The sequence below is a fragment of the Aquarana catesbeiana genome, linkage group LG11, assembly GCF_042186555.1.
Source record: "Aquarana catesbeiana isolate 2022-GZ linkage group LG11, ASM4218655v1, whole genome shotgun sequence".
Classification (NCBI taxonomy): domain Eukaryota; kingdom Metazoa; phylum Chordata; class Amphibia; order Anura; family Ranidae; genus Aquarana; species Aquarana catesbeiana.
In genome coordinates this window covers 83,838,509-83,858,380 of record NC_133334.1, presented here as the reverse complement: position 1 = coordinate 83,858,380, position 19,872 = coordinate 83,838,509, and the positions used below count along the sequence as shown (strand labels likewise).

The 19,872-nt window shown below is 42.7% G+C and overlaps 1 long non-coding RNA gene across 1 annotated transcript; it reads left to right on the top strand.

The window, feature by feature from the left end:
* The first annotated feature begins 3,903 nt into the window (after positions 1 to 3,903).
* On the top strand, positions 3,904 to 17,295 carry LOC141112975 (uncharacterized). The gene is made up of 3 exons (XR_012236679.1): positions 3,904 to 4,060; positions 15,785 to 15,959; positions 16,317 to 17,295. It is a non-coding gene; the product is annotated as an uncharacterized lncRNA (long non-coding RNA).
* The last annotated feature ends 2,577 nt before the right edge of the window (positions 17,296 to 19,872 follow it).

Sequence of the window (19,872 nt, the reverse complement as noted above, 5' to 3'; positions counted from 1 at the left end):
GCTGGCAACACTGAACAGGACTGCTAATAAGGCTGTACAGCCAGCCCTCCTGTACATGGCCTGGGCCCCATTAGTTGAAAATTGGGGCCCGGCATCTGCTGAGCGGATGAGCCAGCTTAACTCTCTTATTGTGGACTCTGATCCTCTTCTGCTTCTCCCTGCAGCACTGCCAGATTCTGCTCCTTTTTCTCCCTCTAGCTGCACTGCCGGGGGATTGGTTCTAGCATATGCGCCCCTTCCATCTGCTGTCCGGGCCCCCCTGTGTGCCCTTTTCCCCACAACACTGCCAGCTTCTCTCCTCTACTCTCCTGCTGGCAGCTACTGAGGGCACACAGGGAGATGTTTTAGGATGGAGAGCAGGGGAAGCTGGTAAATATGTCATTTATTGGCCCCTTCCTTTCCTGAATGAACACAGTGAGTAATCGGTACCAATTACTCTGTGTTTACTATGCTTCAATTTGTTAATGATCAGGAAGCCTCAGAGTACTTCCTATTTAATAATCTGTGCAGTTGACGTTACAGAGAAAGGGACTGGGTAAATCTATTTCCTTAGCCACTGTCCACCGGGGGTGGGTGGGGGTGGGGGGTTGGCTGTCAGGTTGGCTGTATGGAGCCCTGTTGTTTCTAACAGAAGCCCTGACACTGATCATTGTATTCTGGCAGCAGGGAAGGCTTGCGCACTGTCAGAATACAATACCACAGCATGAAGGATTCCCCTATCCACCTTGAATATATGGATGGGGGGATAGGATCTTTTTTTCAGCTTGTTGAACATAAAAAAAAGATCAATGTACGGGGTGCCTAATGCTGAACTGGAGGCAAACAATTGGATGCACAGCTGAAATAAAAATATATGAACTATTTTATCAGGTTTTCAACTTTTCAGATTCAAATATTTTTACTTTGTTTTAAAGTGTCATTAAACCTACATAATTTACAACTATCAATAACTGTCGTATTACATGCTGTAAATACTCAATCAGTCACTATGGGATTCCTTTTCTGTATTCTGCAAAACACTTGGTTGATCCTGCTGTTTGCTATCTCCCCCTTCTGTCTATGTCCCCATTGCAGTTGGGAATATTGCAGAGCAGTGTTGGCAGCATCCACATCCAGTGTTGGTGTACCAGTGTCCAGAGAGATGTAGGCTAGGTCAGCTTTAAAGGATTAGCAGCTTGTGATAGTAGATGCTCCAGAGGCAAAGGAAGAAGACTCAATTTATGCAGGAATGTGTGTCCTTCAGATAGATCCCTTAGCCTAGGTTTACACTGACAGCGGGAATGAAATTGTGCGAGTTCAGCTGAACTAAACACAATTTCATACCCGCGTGTCAGTTCCGACTTCGGAAGCGATTTCAGAAACATCTGTACGGGTTGTTCCACAGATGTCTATACAAATCGCACCCTGAAGTCACCAAAAGTAATACAGAAACTACTTTTGGGAATCAGTGCGGTGCCACAAAGTCGACGTCGCACCTAATCGGATGGTGCCATTGCTGGCAATAGCCGCTGATTTGCCGCAGCTATATTTGGCAGACATGTCAAATCGCATGCCAAATTGCTTCAATGTGAACTTAGGCTGATGATGTTTTGGATCCCATCTCTGGTGGCAATTAACCAAAATGGAAAGCTCCATCGATACAGAATTTTATGCTTTTGGAGATGTGCGGGTGGCTGTCCATTTTGATAGTAACTGAAGAGAGATCACTCAAAACTTATAGGCAAAAGCCCTTGATCTCAATAAATTGTATTGGATGCTTTTAATGACAGCTTCTTTGCTCTCATAATAATGCAGGCATGCTATGACAGCTCTCAGTCTGGAGCCCCACAATGGTTTGGGTTCCATAGAAGGTTGATTCCTTTATAAAAACCTAACCTGAACCTGCCTGTGAAGTGGTGCATCTCCACCATCTAAACAAAGTTGTATAGCAAAAGAATACATAAGAAAAAAAAAGTTGATTAAAATGCTGTTAATTCAAGCTTTCTTTATTTTGTAAATAATGCAATAGGGACCCTACAAACTATATTCCAGACCCGTATCAAGGAGGATGAGGGTCAGGTATTCATTTTGCTATAAAAAACTGATGTGGTGGTCACCCCCCTCAAATCAATACAAGACCATTTGGATCCCCACACAAAAAAAGACACGGGCTACCCCCCAAAATCCATACCAGACCCTTAAAGGTCTTGTACAGAATATAAGGGGCACAAAAAATGGCTAGGCCCTTAATCTGAGCATGCAGCCTGGCAGGCCTACCCCCTCCCTGAACCATACCAGGCCACATGCCCTCAACAAGGGGAGGGGGCCCATATTGATGAGGACAAAGGCCTTTTCCCCACAACCCTGGCCTAGTGGTTGTGGGGATGCAAGGGTGGCTTTTCAGGAATTGGAAGCCCCCTTTAACATAAGGGAACCTCCAGATATCTAGCTCCCCCTACATGAATGTGTGCAGATGTTGGGCAAAGTAAAATCAGGGGCTGCCACAGTTTTAACCAAACTGCAGCTGCAGCTCTGGTGGAATTTTGTATAAAACTGTTCCAGTCAACATTGGTCTGAAATCAAATTGTTAAACAGCTTTGCCTCTCCAAATCCTGTGGCTTAACATTTATGTATAAAGGCATACCGAGCAGAGTGACTAGGTGATGTGATGAAATGACAAGGTGTATGGGAGGTAACACTTTCCTGAGAACCCATAAGGTTGTGTCATGGGATAATAACCCAGAACTAATCTCCTTGTGTAATCAAGCATCAAAAGGTAAACAGAGAAATAGAAAAGGGATCCCCTACACTCCACAGCTCCTCTTTCTTATCCAGGATTACCTGCATGCTTAACTTAGATACAGCCATCCCTACCTATCCCTGTCATTAGCCACTTTTAGTAAATATCATCTTTTTAAATCTGTTCTGAATGTTTTAAAGAACCAGGTCCAATTCATAACTGTGCATCACCATTTAACGGACATGACAACCTCTCCTTTAGTACTTAATAATGCAAGGCTGACAAAACACGCTTGTTATGATGGTTCATTGTACAGTGGAACCTTGGATTACGAGCATAATCCGCTCCAGGAGAATGCTTGTAATCCAAAGCACTCGCATATCAAAGTGAGTTTCCCCATAGAAGTCAATGGAAACAAAGATAATTCGTTCTGCTCTGACTTCTATTGCATGCAATACCGCATGTGGCCAGAGTTGGGGGGGCACCAGAGAGCCTTGGAAATACTCGGGGACAGTTCGGCTGAACCCGAAAACCCTCGGAAAGGCTCGAAAACACTCAGGAACGGAGTATTTCTGAGTGTTTCCGAGTATTTACGAGTGATTCAGAGTATTTCCGAACGGCTCCGAACCGTTCCGAGTGTCACCGGTGCCACCACACCTCTGGCCAATTGCGGTACTGCACACCCCATTGACTTGAATCCTGCCCATTTTGCGAGACAACACTCGCAAACCGAGTCAGGATTTTTTTAAAAAGTTGCTAGTCTTTCAAAATGCTCGTTAACCGTGTTACTCATAGGTTCCACTGTAACTGTATTATAACTACAATTTGTGAATTGTGGAAAATACCCAAAAAAAAAACTAGCTTTAAATTCCAAAATATCTACACTGTAAAACCTAAAAGGAACTGTGTGAGTAGGCCTGATTTTCAGCAATTAGAAAAAACACTTGACTCTTAACAATTTAGTTTTTTGCTCACAAATGTGTGATTTGAGAAATAGAAGGAAAAAATTAGCTTATCTTAATGATTCTAACACTTCTCACAAATGGCTCTGAGACTGCAGATACTTCCTGCTTGATTAAAAATTTATCAAGATGACCTTCTGGTGGTATCTCAAATGGATTCAGCCTGCTGGAAGGGTTAAAGATATTTTTAATGCTATCACCACAAGCTAAATATTTGTAAATCAGAGTCAGAAACGATTGATGTTCCATGCCTACCATAGGGATAAATAAAGGGGCGGAAGATGTGAGGAAGATGTGTACACAGTTAGCAAATTGATACCATTCATAAAACAATACAATGCAAAGGAGAATGTGGTGGCTGCTCTACTCAGAAAAGAAGGTAAGGAAAATGCAGTTAGGTGAGTAAGAGTACCAGTTGTTTTAAACGATTAAAATGCCCTTTTCTATGCACCCCTCTGAAAACTGGTTTCAGTTGGTTACTAAAGGCTTTACTTTTCTGATCTCAGTACTAAGTCCTACCCATAGGCATGTGCAGGGGGTGTGCCAGATGTGCCTGGGCATACCCTAATCACTGTGTGAAGTGCTGATTCCCCCTACTGCCCGGGTTTCCTGCCACGTTGGCAACCACCGCCCCCCCGCCCCATAGTTCTGCTGGCTTCCCTTCTCTTATCTGCCCACGGCTGCTGCGGGGAATGTTTCAGGATGGAGAGCGGAGGAAGAAACATAGTAAACTGTGTTTACTATACTTCAGTTTGTGAATGAACAGGAAGCCGCTCTGCACAGAGCACTTCCCATTCACTCACTGCCCTGTGCAAATGAGGCTGCAGAGAAAGGCATGTGTGTTTGAGCTTTGGAGTGCACACCCTAATGTAATAGGCTGCGCACACCTATGGTCCAACCACTTACTGGCAACTAAGGCAATCTTCTTGGATATGGTGTGGAAGGGAGTAGAAGGTGGTTGGAGCTTCCAACCTTTTGGCCCATAGTTACATAAAAACTGTTTCAGAAGGGCACAGAAAGCAGCGTTTAAGATTACAAGTTAATTTTAAAATGACACTGGCAGGGGATTACAAAATTACTATGGAAAGAAAGCAACTTTATACTTACCTGTCTGTCAGCTCTGTAGTATGGCTTCAGGTGCTGATACTATTTGAATCCAATGGTGTGTCGAATAGCATGTCCCCCTCCTGTCTTCTCTAGTTCCTTCTGCTGGTTCCTAATCACATAATTTTATTTTTTTTTAACTGGTTCGGTTACAAAATTGTTAATTCTTAGAAGGTGTATGCCACATTCTGGATTACTAACTATTATGTACAATTTACACTTTCATTTACGATAGTATAGCTTTTGCTATACTTCCAGCGCTCCTGCAGCAGACTTGCATCTCTCCTACACACAAGCTGTCCTGTCTGCCCCTGTCTGACAGCCTGAGCAGTTTCTGTGTGCTGTGTGAAGGGGAGGGGGGGGGGGGGGTGTTTCTTCCCTCCCAACAGCTCTCAGAGCCCTCCTCTCTGAGTTATGCAGAGTGTAACATCAGCTCTCTGCCCTCTTTTTTCTGACAGCTCAGACAAGCTTTATAGATTCTAGACTTTGAATGGATGTAGAAAAGAGAGGACTGCTGATAAACAGGTACAACTTATGTAGGAGGATTTGTTTAATCACCTGAGGCCAGTCACTTCACTGGGTGTATGTAAGGGTTATAATCTGAAATCTGCATATCTAGAGAAGGCATATATTTTAAATAAAAAATATCACCAGCATATATCAAAATCATTATGCAGCTATTAAAAACCTTCTGGTGAAACACATGAAAGTGAATTAGAAATACTATCTAGTACAGGTGCTAAAATAAGTCTTATTGAATGTAAAACAGAGTCCAATTGAATCACTGATCAACAGTGTTGGAAAATAAATAGTTATTGAAAATGGTCCTTGGTAAGGTAAAAAAAAAAACGCATTTTTTTTTCCCATGGGTGTTTTGAATGCTAAAGTGCATGATTTTAAAGACAACCCAGGCCATAGCATAGATCAATTAATATACTAGAAAAGAGGAGGAGAATATACAAGGGCTACTCCAAGAATGCCCTAGTTCACCAAAAAGGTTTGGACTATTACGGTACCCAGGTAAAGAGTAAGACAAAGGTAAAAATTACAGTTTATTTTAATTACAAAAAAATAATACAAATTACTACAAGAACAACTTGGAAGTTGTTACAAGGTAGACAATTAAGCAAAAACATTTAAAATAACAACGAATAAAACCTCCATATATAGGTGTCGGCACAATGATGTAAAAAAGGATGTTGGCCTCAACAGTTTCGCGGCCAATGCCGCTTCCTCAGGAGGCGTCCAATCATAACATCTAGAAGACATATAATCAGAATTACAATAAAGCATTCGTAAAGTGCAGTGAAATAATGCATGATAAATATTGTAGTGTTTCGGCAATGTATAGCAAAACTCACCAATAACTGCATAAATGGGCAAAGAACGGCAATTCTGAGACAATCAGGGCGGGTGTTTCCCCTGGGGGCGGACATGGGGGGCTATTGGGACGGACTATAAGTAAAAAATATATTAAAAATATATTAATTTTAGTATCATGTGGGTTAAGATATGCTCTGTGACACTAAGACACTGTGAATGGGGATCAGGGAAGGAAAGGGGAAGAAAAGAAGGGTGAAAAAGAAAATGGAAAAGAAGAAATTCAAAAGGGACGGGGGGGAGAAGAGGAAGGGGAAGGAAGGGGGGGAGGAAAAGGGGGGGAAAGGGGAAGGGGGAGAAGAGGGAGGGGAAGGGGGGAAGGGGGAGGGGAAGGGGGGAAGGGGGGAGGAGAGAGGAGGGGGGAAAAGGGGAAGGGGGGAGGGAAAAGGGGAGGCTAAGGGGATGAGAGATAGGAAGAGCGGGAAGGGGGAGAAGAGAACCGTGTGAGAGAAAATTTGAAGAAAGAAGAATAGCAAGAAGGAAGAAGGCCACCAGATCCTACAGGACACCCAGGATAAAGTGCACAGGCATAAATAGTATAATATTTTGGGAGAAATTATTACTGAACTGTTTTCTAGCTTCACAAGCCTTATAATTGGCGATATTCTCATTCCCCAATATCATACATCACCACAGTCTCCAAGAATCAAATAGGTCTTCTAGCCATTAGCAAAACCTGAAAGAATTTGCTATTGACAGTCCCATTAAGGAGTAGATGTAGGCAGTGACCAGCAGCTGTCTGTAGAACAAGTGCAGTTAAAAAAAGCAAATTGAAAAACACCGATATAATAAAATGACTGGCATACAACATGGAAAACTAGTAGGTCCAACGATGCCGCGGTGCTGTCCCTCAGATGTTTGCCCCCCTCCTCTTTTCTCCACCGCAGGGCCAATTAGGAAGCGCAGCGCGCTTCGCGCATGTGCAGTAGGGCACTGCTGATTTCCCTTAGTGGAGATGGCAGTGGCAGCACCTGACAGCCGTTGCAAAGATTGGCTGGGGTGCCGACAGTGCAGGCTCCCTGGACAGGTAAGTGTCCATATATTAAAAGTCTGCAGCTACAGTATTTGTAGCTGAAACACCTCTTTAAGAAGAAATTTGCTGATTGAGCATTAACCTAGGAATGAAAGATGAAAATACCAAGTTGCAGAAGTACCAGTTCTTCTTGAAACAGCCAAGGATAAGAATGGCTGGAGAAAAAAGTATAAGGCAGATTCAGATAGCTGAAAAGACTTAAGAGAAAAAGGGGAACTACTATATGTAGATCAAGATAAAGATAATGCTAGATTCCAAAATAGAATACCAAACATTAAACAAAGCTGTTCAATGCAGTGCCAGGCTTAATAAATGTAAGGAGCTCATCCAAGCAGCATAAAAACAGCTGAAGCCAATAACAATGGAGAATTATACAGAATATTGAAATGCCTTATAAAAATAAAAAACACAAGAAGCCATCCTATTCTTACAGATAAACAAGTTCAACTCTTGAGCATCACAGTAAATCAGTTCAAAAGATGACAAGAACATGTAAGTGATATTTTCTTTGTACTGATTCCTGAAGGAGAGGAACAACAGTGGGTAATAGAGTCTCAAGCTCCATAAGACACAACAGATGACAAACCCAAGTTAAAGGAACTTAAACGTCCAATCAACAATCTAAGATCGAGAAAACCCACCAGCCTTGACAATGCCCCACCTGACCAATTAATTGTTTTATTGTAGCCATTTATTTAGCGCTGACAATTTACACAGTACTTTACATACAGTACATTCACATCAGTCCCTGCCCATAGAGTGCTTACAATCAAAGGACCCTGTCTCACATACATACATGCATACATACATGCATGCACACTAGGGAAAAATTAGATAGGATTTGATTAACCTACCTGTATATCTTTGGAATGTTGGTGGAAACCCACACAAGCACAGTTAGGGTGCAAACTTCATACAGACAGTGTCCAAGGCTTCAGTGCCAACCACTAAGCCACTGTGCTGCTCAGTTAAAAACAAGTTACCACACCCCACTTTCTACATTTAGTATGGAATAATAAATTCAAGAGAAATTGAAAAATGGTGATCCATCTCAATGTTGCCACTAGCAAGCCAAAAGCTAGGTATTTAGCTTAGTAATAGACTGTCTGGGGAATGCATAAAGGGTATTGTGCATGCCCTTAAAAATACCGTCTATGTGCAGCACTGAAACTGTCAGTGCTTGCCCTTGATTCATGTACCTGTCAGAGACAGGTACGTGAATCTGTCGATGCCCACACTAAGGTTGGAGTGTCCATATTGGGCACTTCTTCCTCAGTGAACTCACTCCTTCCCTCCCAGCCATATGCCTATCACACTGGCAGGCACATGGCTGAGGAGTTTTGTATTAGGGGTGGGGGGAGCCTGTTGGGAAACTAGTTGCTCATAAGGTCCACTTTGCTTTTAACCACTTGCTTACTGGGCACTTCAACCCCCCTCCTGCCCAGACCAATTTTGAGCTTTCAGCACTGTCGCACTTTGAATGACAATTGCACGGTCATACAACACTGTACCCAAATGAAATTTTTATCATTTTTTTCCCACAAATAGAGCTTTCTTTTGGTGGTATTTGATCACATCTGGGATTTTTATTTTTTGTTAAACAAACAAAAAAAGATGGACATTTTTGAAAAAAAAAAATCATGTTTAATAGTTTGTTATAAAATTTTGCAAACAGGTAATTTTTCTCCTTCATTGATATGCGCTGATGAGGCAGCACTGGTGGGCACTGATAGGCTGCACTGATGGGCACGGATAGGCACAGATAAGGCGGCACTGATGGGCACAGTTAAGGCGGCACTGATAGGCACAGTTAAGGCGGCACTGATGGGGACAGATAAGGCGGCACTGATGGGGACAAATAAGGCGGCACTGATGGCCACGGATGGGTGGCACGGATGGGTGGCACGGATGGGTGGCACAGATGGGTGGCACGGATGGGTGGCACGGATAGGTGGCACGAATGGGTGGCACGAATGGGTGGCACGGATGGGTGGCACGGATGGGTGGCACGGATGGGTGGCACGGATGGGGGGGCACTGATGGGTGGCACTGATGGGCACTTATGGGCACTGGTAGGTGACACTGATGGGCACTGATAGGTTGCACTGATGTGGGTGCTGATGGGTGGCACTGATGTGGGTGCTGATGGGTGGCACTGATGGGTGGTACTGATGGGTGGCACTGTGGGCACTGATGGGTGGCACTGTGGGCACTGATGGGTAGCACTGTGGGCACTGATGGGTAGCACTGTGGGCACTGATGGGTGGCGCTGATTGTTGGCACTGTGGGCACTGATGGGTGACGCTGGTGGGCACTGGTAGGCAGCACTGCTGCCTATTGCCTTGTGTTAGAAGATCGCCGTGATCGGGACTGATGTCCCGATCACGGCCGCCGGCGATCGGGTTTTTTTTTCCTCCTCGCGCTGTCAGCGCGAGGAGGAAAAATAGCCGATTACCGGCTCTGTTTACATCACATGATCAGCTGTCATTGGCTGACAGCTGATCATGTGGTAAGGGGTCGGGACCAACCCCTTACTCTGATCTGTGATCAGGCGAGTCTCATAGACTCGCTGATCACCAAGCGCGCCGCGTGCGCCCTGCAGGGGGCGCGCAGGCCGCTCATGCACGGGACGACGTCAATAAACGTAAAAATTTAGATCCGCGCTGTTGCCGTCATTTGGCAATGGCCCGGATCTGAAGCTGTTAAATGACAGCACACCACAGTGGGTGGATTGAGAGCCCCTATTCAGTCCAATAGTGGATTTCAAATCTACCCTTTGCTATGTGCTGTCAATCAAAAGTTAAGTGAACCTGATGGGGAACTAGTCTCTCAGTTCCAATCAAGTTCCACCCACCCAGTGCCAAGTCATTTCCTAAATATCAGCATTGGCATATATGGGTAATTACATTGTGACAGAACCATCCAGCACCCTGCTTGGGTGCCTTTGTAAAGATATAGCTTCCTCCAGTCTGGAACCATGAACCAGGTAGTATAGCTGAATATTGCACCCAAGTACTAGACAACACTAGCTTAGATGCAAACTGGCGATGTTTAATGTAAATTCACACAGAATATATATCACACCAGATCAGGTAGGGCCTGATCACATTACCCTAACAATACAAACTGTAAACCATAATATAATTAACATAGCTAAGGAACAGCCAACATAAACAGCAATCTAATTAAACTACTAGGCACCTACACAAACCAGACAATGCTTTGATTAATCAGAGATCCCACCCCAACTCAGACTGTCCGGTACCAGTCTACCACCCTGGATACACAAAGTACATTAACACATTATCCTAAGCATAAACACATAACGTCCTACAATGGTTTTGATAACAAGGTAAAGTGATCACAATATTAATCACATCTCCAAGCCAAGAGATGATCAGACAGACAAACAATAGGTGACTCAACAATGGGACTGCACACCCAGCAGGCACACAATTTTAGAGACATACTTAACAATAAACACATAACACCCTAATAAACAGACTAGAGCAGGAGACCCTAGTATCAGGTTGGTTTGAGATGATCATATTAACATCTGCTCTGAGTCTCACAGTCTAAAGCATTGCTGGTTTGGTCACAAAGGGCACAAAGAAGCCAAATCTGTGTGTTTCGGGGAGACATGGACCCAAATTCGAAGCAAGACCACTCCAAGGGACCCCAGGTACACACCTCCCAAAGAGTAGTGCTCACTTAAATGCCAGGGCCCATAGTCAGTAGGCAAGAGACCACCCTGCAGTCCCCTCCAAAAGCCCTTGTCCAAGTTGGGTCTGTCACAGACATCATCACTATCTTGTTGTTTACATTTAGCTTTCAGCCAGAGAATCTCCCAGCTGACAGCTGAATAGCTACAGTATATGACAGCTTCCCAGCACAGACATGCCCCATTCTGAGTACTGGCTTACCTCTTACCGACCGTTCCCTAATCTAATTGTCAACATAGCTTTATTGAATTCTCCAGGGAGTATCATAAACCGTTGCCTTTTTTTTTTATATTGTTATCCCCTTTTTTTAACAATTTAGCATTTCGGTTTTGCTGATCTCCTCCAGTCTTTTTTGCCTCTTGCTGTCAATGTACACTTACTGCAGCATTGGCTGCACACCATTGTTCTGGACCAGCTTCCTTATGGTGACAACAATGCCTTTGTGTTGACATGATCACGTGTGGACTCCACCAGAAAAACATGACAGCACACAACTGGGCGAGAGTCATCACCTCATAAGTGCCTGAGTGGCTGTACAAAGACTTGCAAGACTGGATCGCCAGGTATTCTCTAATAAAAGCTGCATGTTTAAAAAAAATTATAGAAGTGTGGGATAGCAAAAAAAACAAACATACATACTCACCTATATGGCTGCAGCATTGCTCGAATGCAGCAACAGTCCCCAGCTGCCTCTAAGACTGACAACCGAGCAATCACATATCTGCTGCTCACTCAGTTCTAGGTCTTCACTGAGCAGAGATCGATGACGGTCAGTCACTGGATCTTTTCTTTGCCTCGCCAGTGCTCACTGGAGTGCCAGAATGTGTTGGGGGTGGAAGTTGGTGGCTTATGTTCTCGATGGCACACGGAAAGGCTGAGCCAGCTGCCAGACAGAATCCCTGCAGAGCCTGGATGGGTTCTGTGAGGTCACCTGACAGAAGGCTTTAGCTTTGGCCATACTTCTCTTTTAAGAAGAACTTTTGAAATGCCTTTAACGTTTTAAAGCTGAAATTAGATTTTGATTTGACCAAATCAAAACACTCTAGATAAACATCAAGCAGTCTCATGAATGGCACGTTACACTCTTTTCTTTATATACCTCAACAAGCATTTAGCAACATATTCTTCCCCAAGATTTGGAATTCTGCACAGAGCCACATAGGCATGAATGCTCCACGCGTGCATGTCTATAGAAACTGTTGATCAAAAATACAATTCAACACAACTCATAAGACTCCCACCCAAGAACTGTAAGTTTAGGCCTGAGATTTTTACCACTTTCTACTGATCCTGAAAAAGACAGCAGAGACAGACAACGATCATTTGAGGATTATGGGGAACTTAAAGTAGACCTATCAGTCACATTAGAAGTCTGCAGAAATACGTTTTTGATGTGCCACAATATAGAACAATGATAAACTATGCCTGGACACACTATAAGGTCACCTTGAGAAGAGCACTGTGGAGTAATGACTCGTTGAAATCTAAGTTGTGAGTCTAAAAGAATGTGTACATGTACAGGAGTGTAGTGGTTAGCATTCTCGCCTAGCTGTAGAAAGGGTCGCTGGTTCGAATCCTAACCATGACACTACCTGCCTGGAGTTTGCATGTTCTCCCTGTGCCTGCATGGGTTTCCTCTGGGTAATCCAGTTTCCTTCCACACTCCAAACACATGCTGGTAGGTTAATTGGCTTCTGTCTAAATTAGCCCCAGTATATGAATGTGAGTTAGGGACCTTAGATTGTACGCTCCTTGAGGGTAGGGACCAATGTGAATGTGCTAGGTATATGTAAAGTGCTGTGTAAATTGACAGCACTACATAAGTACCTTAAATAATAATAATAATTGGTAAGAACAAAAAGGTTCTGTTAGAACATGAAGGCTTATGTGCAGATAGCAGGACTGTGAAAAAGAGCATTAAACCTGGTCCGTCCAGCATTATAGTACAGAGAGTAGATGCTTATCTACATGTTACCAAAACAAAAATGGCACTAAATTTCTTGAAAGAAAGGAAGATGAGAGTATTGTTAGCAGAAGTAATATTGTCTCTTTAAGAGGAAATGGATACCTGCAGTATGGAAAATATATCTGGGGCCGGGCCTCTGAGAATGATGGCCTCCCATTAAAAAAATGTTAAGCACATTCTGCTCAGACAGTTTTCTCTTAATCCCCCTGCAAAGTTCAACCAATACCTTCTTTTGAAAACAAAAAAGACACAATTACAATGAGTTTAATCATTAATACTTTAATGTCCCCTAGTTGATTTAGAGGAGCACATTAACCCATATAAAGTGTGGTTCAATTAGTTCTAATGTAGAGAAAATCCCTTCAGCAAGCTACTGTGAAATATTTTTATTATAAAAGTAAACTATTTTTGTATTTTTTAAAATGTATACAACCTATTTTTATGGCACTCTACTGAACCTGTTTGACAACATTTTTGTTGAAAACTATTACATTTTCACAGTTCCTACAGTGTAGAATTTTTTGCATACATGGAGTGCAAAACATATCTTCTTTCAAGAACCATGTATGGTTTCCTGACTGGAGCACACACAAAATTCCCTAAGTACATGTAAAATATGCTAGTGGATAGGATTCTTAGCATCTAATGAGTTAAAAAGTATAATGTAAACAACATTTGGAGATTTTGAATTTGATCATTGTAAAAGATGCTATTTTTTGTGCTTACTAAAGTGTGTATGCTTCCATGATGTGTAGATTGCTACGACTATTTATTAGCAGCTCATTATCAATACTATAGTACCTTATTATCAATATTAATTGTTTAGTTAATAAATCAGTCTCATTAAAATGAACATCTCTGCTGGGAATCTCTTTTTGAAAGTCAGTCCAGTACCAGTGCTTACTAAATCCCTACTGAAAAGAATAGGATGGGGGACTGTATCTGATAACAAACAGCACTATTTTATAATCTCTACAGTGTGCTGTTCTCTGGCTTTTTGAAAACCAGAGTGTAAAGCAATGTAGTGTGGAAATGCTTTCTGAATTCAACAAAATTTAGGCTCGGTAATTATGTTTAAGATACAGTACAGAAAGTCTGACTGGGCTGACTGCATTCATTGCATGACGTACCTGTATTTTTCTTCAAGCTCCACAACTCGGCAAATTTCTGTAATATCTATAAAATACAGGAGTCTGTATAACAAAATGTGGGTGGACCCAGGTGGGTTAAATCACACTATTCTTACATCTCTAACAACAATATATACAGTACTGTGCAAATGTTTTAGGCAGGTGTGAAGAGAGTCTGTAAAGTAAAAATGCTTTTAAAGATATATATTTTAATTCAAACCAATAGTCAAAGTCAAACCAATATTTGGTGTGACTACCCTTTGGCTTCAAAGCAGTATCAATTCTTAAGCCTTGAACACACGATCGGACTTTCCGACTGGAAATATGTGATGACAGGCTGTTGGCGGTAAATCCGACCATGTGTATGCTCCATTGGACAATTGTCGGATTTTCCGCGGACACATGTTGGCTAGCATGTTTTAAAATTTTCCGCGAACAAATGTCTGTTGTCGGATTTTCCTAGCGTGTGTACACAAGTCCGCCGGACAAAAGTCCAAAGTACAAACACGCATGCTCGGAAGCAAGGACGAGCCGGAAGCGGTCGGTCTTGTAAAACTAGCGTTTGTAATGGAGATATCACATTCGCGACGCATCAAATTATGAAATCTCCAAATGCAGCGCACATTCTCTTCTTCTTGCTGGTGATATTGACAGAGTTCTGCCAAACGTATTTCAAATGGCTTTTTTTTTCTAGTGATATCCATAATAATAAAAAAAAAAAAAATTTATTTTGGGTCAAGTTTCCAGAACACCATTATTATCTCGTAGTTTTTAAGCTCAAAGATACAACTATGTTGGTGTCCCTTGTTAATTTGAGATTGTGTTTTTGAAATGTACCTGCCTACTCACAAACAAACTGTCCTTTTTTAAGTAAAACACATAGCCAACTATTTTTCAAGGTCATATAAAAATCAAGAGGAAGGCAGTGATGGAGAAACAGTTGGAATTGGTGAAGCCTTTGTCCCCCTGGGCAGACATCAATTATGTGAAGTGCAAAATTGGGAACCTGAGGAATCCATTTAATAGGGAGCACAATACTGTCCTGGACTCCGAGAGATCGGGAGCAGCAGCAGATGACATATATGTCCCCAGGCTGTGGTCTTACAACAGCTTGCGTTCTTTGCCAGAACAAAGCTAACCCAGGCCATCGCTCTCAATGCTTCCTTCCACATCGCTGAGGCCATTTTTTTCTTGTGCATTCTTTAACAAATCAAATAAACTAAATTAAACTAAAAAATGCATTCTCTGCACAAAAAAAAAATTAAAAAAGTAGAACACCTCAAATCATAATTTAAAAAATAAACAAAAAGAAAATTCTAAATAGTAGGGGTGACAACTTCAAACACACTCATTTAGCCACTGACAGGGGTGATTCTAAGTGTGCTAAAGGCCTTGGGCTTAGGGTGGAACTTAAGGGGTAAAGAACACTTTCTGGTTGCTGCCTGGCTCATCAGTGCCCGTTAATGCAGCCTTGCCAGGGTAGACATGGGTAGAGGAGAGGCCCCCGGGATCACAGTCACGCCTGCTAGAATGAGCCTCATATATCCCATAAGGAGACAAGAGGGGTGGGGGCAACTGCATGAGTTTTTCAATGTTGGCACTTGTCCAGTGTTTCCCCTCTGTAAAATGACATCACCTTCCCTTTTCGATGCATTTTTAAGGGGAAAAAAACACAGTGCAGCATGGTGTACTCCACTAGTCATGAGCAAACATTGTTCCCAGTGCAAGGTTGGTCAACTAATGCAGCAGTTGTATTATTTCTTTTTAGAGGAAAGAAAGCGTTCAGTTGAACCAGGATGTTGGTTTGGAGGCGTGGGATATGACACCTGGACCCAGCACAGACCTTCCTATTGTGGATGTAACATCCCCTGACGCAAGTCAAACAGAGGGCCAAAGAGACCCAGAAGTGGAAGAAACTATTTGTGAGCCTCTTGTTTGCGCAAGTAAGTATTCTTTCAATCTGGCTTCAAATGTTTAGATGTCCAAAAGAAACACACACTTCGCACATTAGTAAAGTATGTAGTGCCTTAACATTAGCATGGAGAAGGAAGAGATGGAAGCAGCTGGCAGTGTTGCTAGGTACCTGAGTTTTGTAGACCCAGGCACCAGGGCCAAGATTACAGAGTAGTTGCAGCATGTACATACCTAGTAGTGTAGGTGTCTGAAGAGCAAGAAGGTTGCAAGCAACAATAGACTGGGTATGTAAATATTTCCCCAATATGACTAGTAACTTAATTCACTGTGTATGGCCTCAGCCACTTGACCATCATTCCCTTAATACTTTTTTCTCTTCTTACAAGGACACAAACTTCCAAGATGCATAATTGGCTGGATGAGTGCAGATATGATGCAGAGAAAATAAAGGAGGCTGCCACTGCTTTACAGAGAAGAATATGTGATTATGTCGACATGCTTGCCAAATTTGAAGTTCATCTGGCCTGAAGTTTTCTTCCACTTGTTCTCTTGGCTCGTGTTTGCAGTTTTAAGATTTCCCATGGTTTTCTTACTTTTAAGCCCTGGTTCATATTTATGCTACTTTGAAATAGCACTACTTCACTTGAAGTAGCGCAATTTCGAAGTAGCAAGGTCAGTGCAATTTCAGGTGCTTCTTGATAGACATTTGTGTGACTTCATGCGAGATGTCTATTGAAGTCGCACCTGAAATTGGAAAAAGTAGTGCAGGAACTACTTTTGCTCATTGTTGCGGCGCCGCTAAATCAGCGTTGCATCGATTGGAACAGTGCCATTGCCTCAAATAGGCTGCGACTTGTCATGCAATTTTATCTAGCAAATCGTATGACAAATCGCTACAATGTGAACCTAGGCTTTAGAGTGTCTGAGGTCAGCGTTTAGCCACTCCACTTCTCTAGGTGTACCACCAGGTCCTGTTTTCTTTATTTTCCGCAGGATCAAAATGACTGTGTGAATTACTAACCTTGAAAATGACATCATTACCTGTGCCAAAAGCAAAAAGTATAGAAAACATGACCTGGAAAAGCTTCTGGAGAAGGAGAGTTGTGAAACACTGCCCTAAGTAATGTTTTAATCTTTATGTGTTTTTAATAAGAATCGCAAAGCCAAAAATTGAAGATGCACGCAAATTGTGCCACAAAATTCTGATTTCCCTCATGATCCCATGCCTAAAATATGTGTATTTCCCTACATCTAGTTTGCTAAAGCCCCAAAACACACAGTGTGTCAACATGTGCTATCTCCCATCACGGGATATCAATGTACGCGTTTTGGGGGTGCAACCCCTTCCTCCAAAATAAAGTAGGTGAGAGAAAGGGGTTGCACCCCCAAAACACATCCATTGATACCCCATGATGGGAGCTAGCACATGTTGACACATTGGGGGTTATTTCAGAAAGTCCTATCCACTTTGCACTACAAGTGCAATGCAAGTGCTACCTTTTCAGTGTGCCTTTAGTTTCTGTTCTGGGCACATGTAATTGCTGGAACTAGGCATACTATGATTTTTTTTACCTACAGGATGTTCATCTATGAAGATATGCACAAGTTTTCAATTAAAGCTATCTATGATCTGCAATATGTCATTTGGATCGAATCACTGTCTGTCAATGCAGCTGAGATTGTAAGTTATAACTATCTCTCCACACCTGGATCAAATATAGAGATCACACTTGCAATGCCTAAATTGGGAAAGCAGAACAGGACCCTTTTAATTTTATTGTTGTGTGGATGTTGAATAAATGTTTCTGTAATACTGTAGTGTATGTTTACTGTTCAAGCATATGTCAGAGTTAAACATTCCACTAGTTACATTTGGTAAAAATATTACACAAAGTCGGAGGTGTCCAACTGGGGATTCCCTTTTACTACTTTCATAGCCCATGGCATTTTATATTTTTTTCTTTCTTTCCCTCAGTCATAGATTTTTGTGTGGGTGGAAAACAGAATGAGACAAGCGCTTACAGTATATCTCTGCCCTCTGCGGTACTATCTTACTACTGAACATGTCTGATATTTACTTATTATTACGGATATTATAAACAAAGAAGGCACTATGACTAATGTAAGTGGATATGTTCCCACTCCTCTATTGTTTTTTCTTTCTGGCAGTGACGGCTGGTGAAGTTTTAGGATGGGGGGGCCTGACCCGCCCTTCCTTTTTGACCCCTCGCACTTCTCATAAGCCCCACCCCTTATAGAATCCACCCACTCCGTCCCCTGTATTCCACTTGCTTCCACCCATAGTGTCAGGAGTATACAGCTCAGCATCACAGGACGGAGTATACAGCCCCAGCATCACAGCACAGAGTATACAGCCCCAGCATCACAGGACAGTGTAAAAGCCCCAGCATTACAGGACAGAATATACATCCCCAGCATAACAGCACAGAGTATACAGCCCCAGCATCACAGGACAGAGTATACAGCCCCAGCATCACAGGACAGAGTATACAGCTCAGCATCACAGGACAGAGTGTACAGCTCAGCCCCACAGATCAGGGTATATAGCTCAGCTTCACAGGACCAAGTATACAGTTCAGCCTCACTGATCAGGGTATATAGCTCAGAATCACAGGACAGAGTATACAGCTCAGCCTCACAGATCACAAATTTGATGCGGCGTTCCCCCTTATGATTCATACCAGACAGCTGTCGCTCATCGCAAAAGGAAAAAAGAGTTTTCCTTTCCCGATCAGAGAGCCAGAGCGACATGCACAGTACCCTGTTGCCGAGAACCAGCGCAATGGGATCGCGCTGGAAACACAATCTCGCAGTCAGGTACTGTATGCCGCATACACACGGGCGGACTTTCCGATGGACTTTTCAACGGACTTTCCGACGGACTTTCTGACAAACTTTCGAATGAACGGACTTGCCTACACACGATCAACCAAAGTCCAAGGGATTCGTACGTGATGACGTACGACCGGACTAAAATAAGGAAGTTCACAGCTAGTAGCCAATAGCTGCCCTAGCGTCGGTTTTTGTCCGTCGGACTAGCATACAGACGAGTGGACTTTTCGACTGGACTCGAATCTGTCGGAAAGATTTGAAACATGTTTCATTTCTAGGTCCGTCGAACTTTTGGGGAAAAAAAGTCCACTGGAGCCCACACACGATCGAACTATCCGACGGAGTCTGGTCCCCCGGACCAAGTCTGCCGTAAAGTTCACTCGTGTGTACGCGGCATTACTAAACCCAGTAATATGAAAATAATTCACCCCCCGCAGTGCTCCGCTTATAAATCTTATAAAGCTTATAAATCTTCTTTTTACATTAAAATACTGCCATACTGTAGGAGATTTTCACTTCAGCCTGTGTGCTCATGCTGTTATGTGAGGCGGATCATCCATGAATCCAGATGTGACATCCCACCAGCCTTGTTCTTTTTTAGTTACTGGGCATGGAGGAGGAGGGAGGGACTGGGCTGTCATTTAGGATCTGTATACGCACCCAAATGTGTGATGTCAATACCATGTGACCTGAAAATCTCAGCTCAACAAGGAAATGTTCTCTCCAGCAATAGAGACCAAACTGAGCATGTGCAGCAATACTACACTCACTGTGTCTTATCTAGCCTTGCCACTAGAGACCCTGCAGGAGGGGGAGGATCTGCCCATACAGAATCAAAGAGCCTTTTTACACAATACAGAGGATTAACCCCTTAAATTCCACAGTGAGTATAACAAGCATGCTATTCTGCATATACAGACTGATTTTACTGTTGTGGGTTTAGTAACAGTTTAAGTTCAAAATTAGCTGATGGCAATCACAGGACAAGATGTAAAATTGATCAGGTTACTGATAGACCTGGTGGGGGATTGATCCCATCCCTTTTCTATTCAAAACTAAAAAAAACTGTTCTGGGAATGATCCTATATT